The sequence below is a fragment of the Petaurus breviceps genome, unplaced genomic scaffold, assembly GCF_028583685.1.
Source record: "Petaurus breviceps papuanus isolate PSGF00001 unplaced genomic scaffold, PetGlider_PUasm1.0 76, whole genome shotgun sequence".
Classification (NCBI taxonomy): Eukaryota; Metazoa; Chordata; class Mammalia; order Diprotodontia; family Petauridae; genus Petaurus; species Petaurus breviceps.
In genome coordinates, this window is record NW_027186473.1 from 25,737,980 (window position 1) to 25,743,770 (window position 5,791).

A 5,791-nucleotide genomic window follows, 5' to 3' on the forward strand; every position below is an offset into this window, starting at 1 on the left:
GAGAGATGGATAGATAATATATGTGTGTGCATATACATACACATATAGAGACATATGTAGACTATACATGTAATGAAGGGCATGAATAAACAGTTCTCAAAAGAACTACAAACTATTGATAATCATATGAAAGTCACATCATCACTAATAGAAAAATAGAAAGCAAAACAATCCTGACTATTCACCTATCACTCAATCAGTTGGCAAAAATGACAAAAGATAGAAAGGATCGGTTTTTGAAGGGCTGTCAAAAGACAGACATATTTATGCATAGTGTTGGGTGGTGCTATAAACTAGGTTAGTCATTTTGGAAAACTATTTGCGATTATGTGAGAAAGGTTTCTTAAATGTCCATAACTTCTGACCCACCGATTTGAATGGTAGGAATATATCTAAGTTTACCAAAATATTTATAGCAGAATTTCTTGTAGTTGTAAAGAATTGTAAAAAAGCTCTTCCACCGCCATTTTAAATTGGGCTTCAACCAACTCACTGCCACTGCGACTGCCTCTCCGCGCCGCCCCGCGGCCATGGAGGACGTGAGTACAGCAACATGGAGGAGTTCGCCGAGGACTCCAAGATCAACGCCAGCAAGAACCAGCAGGACGACGGTAAGATGTTTATCGGAGGGCTGAGCTGGGACACGAGCAAGAAAGACCTGACCGAGTACCTGTCCCGCTTCGGAGAGGTGGTGGACTGCACGATCAAGACGGACCCGGCCGGCTCTTCAAAGACGCGGCCAGCGTGGACAAGGTGCTGGAGCTCAAGGAGCACAAGCTGGATGGCAAGTTGATAGACTCGAAGCGGGCCAAGGCGCTGAAGGGCAAGGACACACCCAAGAAGGTGTTCGTGGGCGGCCTGAGCCCGGACACGTCGGAGGAGCAGATCCAGGAGTACTTCGGGGCGTTCGGAGAGATGGAGAACATCGAGCTTCCCATGGACACGAAGACTAACGAGAGAAGACGATTCTGTTTTATCACGTACACAGACGAGGAGCCAGTAAAGAAATTGTTAGAGAACAGATATCACCAGATTGGTTCTGGGAAGTGTGAAATCAAAGTTGCCCAGCCCAAAGAGGTATACAGGCAGCAGCAGGAGCAACAGAAAGGAGGGAGGGGCGCTGCGGCCCGCGGCCGAGGTGGGACTAGGGGTCGTGGCCGAGGTCAACAAAGCACGTATGGCAAAGCATCCCGAGGGGGTGGTAATCACCAAAACAATTACCAGCCACATTAAAGGAGGACATGGAGAAAACAGGTGTGGATGCTACAGCAGTCTATCTTGCAGGATGACGGCATTGAATGGAGAGTGGTCTTCTATTGATCTGAGATGACTATTTTGTAAAAGACTTTTAGTGTACATGACACAATTGTGTCCAATTGTATATAGCAGCTGATTTAGTTTTCTTGTTTTTGCTTTTGTCCTTTGCCATCTGTGTTATGACAAAATGTGGATTTGTGTTTATACAAATTTTATTTGTATAATTTCATGTTAATTGATTCTCAAAAATAAATTACTTGTGATTGTTTTTCTGTGTCAGGTACTAAATAGCTCTGTAAAAAAATGTAATTTTAAATAAGCAATAATTGAGGCACAGTTTATTCTCTAGGAGTCACGGATAATGGGGAGAAGCAGTGGTCCTTTATAAATAGCGAGCAGCAAACTTTGCCTTAGTGTCCTAATTCCCTTGACAAAAGGTCTATGCTAAGGATTTATGTCCATGTTTAAAATAAGGATAGATGCTAGTAACCATGCAGTTGAATTGCGTTTGTCCCCAATATGCATTCTTGGGATCTTTGTGATGAGAAGTGTTAATTCAGCATGTTGTGAATAGCTGAAATTGTTTTTATCAGGCCATAGATCCCTTGACCTTTTTTTTTTCTAAGTAGAGCACCTTTTTATTAAACACCACAAAGTAAGTTAGTAAGTACTTTTACAAGTTGACAAGATGCTTTGAGCCTGTTTGTAAAAAAAACAAAACCAAAAAAAAAAAACCCAACCCATTCATCTATTATGATTACTTGACACTTGCATTGAATGTGAGTGTAGTTCAAATTGCATATTTCTACATCCATTGAAACTGGATCAAAGATTAATATGGGCAAGATTTTCACTAGAATTGTAAGTAAATTGTATTCTGAAATAGTGCATTATGTCACTGCTGCTGCCAAACCATAACTAGCTATTTCTTATTGGAACACACACTTGGAAAGCTTTAGTAGAGTTATGGCTTTTGTCTTGGAACTTTTTAGGAAAAGTCATGATAGTAAATCCCATAAACTCATGTATTGTTTTGTATTCTAAATAAAGGTTATTTTTCCATTAAAAAAAAGAATTGCAAAAAAGTCATTGATCAGAAAATGGCTAAACAAGCTGTGGTACATGAATTAATTGAATATGACTGTCCTAAAAGAAATGACTAATATGATAAAATACAAAGAAGCATGGAAAGACAGATGTGACATGAAGCAGAACCAATATAATATATATGACTACAACAGTGTATTGGAAAAAAGGAAAAAATGATACTGAATGCTGTGTGATTATAATATCAAAGCTTTACCCCAATGAAGTGATATGAAAAGGTACTTCCCTTTTTTCTTTGCAAAAGTATGAGATTCTGATTTTTAAAGACTACCAATAATGTTAGATTTTCTCATGTGCTTAAAGCTTTGCTGAACTATTTTTTTTCCATTTTATTTTATGTTATAAAGAAAGGCCTTCTTAAAAAGGAGAGTGGCTTCATTAGAAAATATAAGGATCTAAACACAAAACATATAAATAAAAATATTTTCTTTAAGAAAATAGCTATGTTGTTAACCTTAAGTCTTCTATTAACCAAAGTAAACATTTCCCAGGTTCTTAAACCATTTCTCCCATGACTATAAATCCATTTACACTCAAAGGATTATTGAGTCCCAGATAGGACTTAGACCTGGAAGCGACTTGAAAAATATCTAGTCCAATTCTTTCTAGCTCCATCCTAGATAAGGTTAGAGAGAGGTTCATGTTTGGTTTGGCCACAAGGTACTGAGTTTTTTGTATCATAGCCACTACAGCCATTAAAGCGACTAAATTCACTTAATAACAGCCCACAGGTTTCTCTCTTGTTGAAAATAATAGTATAGGAGATTTTATCAAAAACTGTACTAAAAATGATATAACTTTATGTTGTGATTATAGCATCTCCCTCTGTTAATAGCTGAATAAGGATGGAGCTGGGGATAAGGCCTTTAATTCCAATGAGGTGGAGAACTGTTGGATGAGGAAGCTCCCTCTACTAATGCAGATCAGCACCTTCCCTTTAATTTATAGTCTTAGAAAATGTAGAGAGTTGTCATAGATTGTAGTGGTGTTAAATTCAAATAGGAACAGATCCTGGTAGCCATATGTTTGACTTAGAAAATCAGAAATTAACATAATCTATGATGCACTGTATTTTTATTTATTTTGGCAAAAATTTCCCCATCAGATTGAATCTATTTCAAGGTGCACTGGGAGGTTTTATGGCAAGGAGCTTGACACTTATAGTGTAAAGCACTGGGGTTTATGTGATTTACCCAGTCACACAACCAGAATATGTCAAAAGCTTGACTTGGACCCAGGTCTCCCAGGCTCTTAGGATAGCTTTCTTTCCATTGGGCTATAGCTGACTAAACAATATTCTAATAACCATATCAAAAATTAAAATCATTTGTTTAGTATGACTTTGGGTCACCTAGTAAATATGCATAACTTGTGACCTCCATATCAGTAGGTGAAATGGTGTCATGTGTACCATTATTTCATATTGCTATCATTTACATAATATAAGAACAATGTGTTAAATGAGTGACTGGCCAACCAGCATAATAGCAATAGAAATATTAGGAGTTTTAGTTATATAATACATTAATGATACCAATACAAAATAGTGTTCACCAAGGCAATATGAAGTGGGGTGTGTCTATAAAGATATCTGAGCTGTTGCTTTCCCCCACTTCTTCCTAGTTGTTTTTGCATACAGATTCCTGGATATCTTATCCTCTCTTATTTTCCCCCTATGGCATAGCAGTTTTTCTTCATTTCAAAGATAAACAACACCCCATCCTCTATACATAGATGCACATGAGAATTTAAACAATAAAAAAAAATAATTCAAGGAAGACAGGTGATATTTAATCACTAAATGAGTAGTATAGACAGTTATTGTAAAGAATTAAAGCTTCCCTATACTTTTCTTATAATCTATCATATTTTAAATATTTTGAGTAACATTTTCCTAGGTTTTTAAAAAATTCTAACATCTCCGACATTGCACAGGATATTAAAAATAAATGTTAAATTCCTCTAAGTTATAGGTCACAAAAGCACTGGACAAAGAGACAAGTTTCATTTGTATGCCTCAGTTACTTATGAAAATACTAAACTTGAGCCAATATTGAACTCAGATAAACCAGAGTAACACAGTAGAGAATCATGCTTATGAGAAATCTGTTTGCCATTTATATCTATCACTCTCACACATATTAAAAAATATTTGAGAGAATCACTATTCATAGGATTCTATCCTGCCTATTTAAATGCAAATCACATCTAATAAATGTATTCATTGAACTAATCTTGCCTTTTGAAAATTGAGTACAATAAACAATGAAAGTAGAGGTAGAACTATCCCAGCCTCAATTTGGGAGCCAAGTATGAGGCTCAAGGACATGATTTGATACCACCCTATCAACTCTAAAGAATTCACTTTAGCAAACTCAGAGAAGACATAATTGTTTCAGTTTTTTACCTTTGTCATATTGGAATATCTATAAAAATCAATCTGGCAGCTCAACAGAATGAAAACTTTCAAGAAATTGTTTTTTTCAAGCACTCTCACTGAAATAATGACAGACACAAAAATTATATAGAAACGTGTACGTTGTAATCAGAAACATTGCAATTGGAGGCTACATTTTCAACAAATTATCTTCCATGAAGAAAGGTTAAAATTATCCTCAGACAGGATGACTATATCATGCTTCCCAAAAGATGAAATGTACTGGGTTTTGTGTGTGTGTGTGTGTGTTTGTCTGTACTTCATGATTTAGCTTCTCTTAAAAAAAAAAAGTAAACAGTTTCATACAAAATGAAGTACTTAGGAAATGGAGTAGATACTGCAGTTTCTGAGAGTAGATTTTCCATGGATAGAGAAACAAATGAAGGATAAAAAAAATTCCTTTTTTCTCCATTTACATCTAGCCTCTTGTGAGAATAGTTAGCAATTCCTAACACAGAATTCTGGGATATGACTATGTAACTTCTAAATGAATAGTAATCACTTACTTGAATATTCCCAGAGTTATAAGTTGTTTTATCATTAAATATCTGTGAATTTACCTATTTGAACTTCAAAACAACTGTACTGTCAATGCCTTATTACTATTATATTTTCCATTTATTATTTGTTACATATTAGATATATTATAATTTCCATTGATTATTTTTTATATTACCATCAAATATACATTAAATGCTATTCTGCCATGAGCAAAATGACAACTGTGGAGAGTGATGGTCATCATAATGGCACATGAGGTACACCTGCAATGTACAGTAATCCAAAGTATCATAAAAAATACTTCAGAAATAATGGGCTCTTTTAGGTTTTGTTTTTACTTTTTGAGAAAGTGTAAGTCCTAAGATCTTTAAATGGCATAGAAAAACAATTTTCATTAGGAATGGGAAATTTATACAAGAGAACAAAGATTCATTATATATGGACAGTTAAAATACTGTAATTATTAACTAAGTAAAAATGAAAATAGGC

At 35.4% G+C, this 5,791-nt stretch overlaps 1 pseudogene; it reads left to right on the forward strand.

Annotated features, from left to right (window-relative positions):
- The first annotated feature begins 530 nt into the window (after nt 1-530).
- Nucleotides 531-2,336, forward strand: LOC138174760 (heterogeneous nuclear ribonucleoprotein D-like pseudogene; annotated as a pseudogene).
- The last annotated feature ends 3,455 nt before the right edge of the window (nt 2,337-5,791 follow it).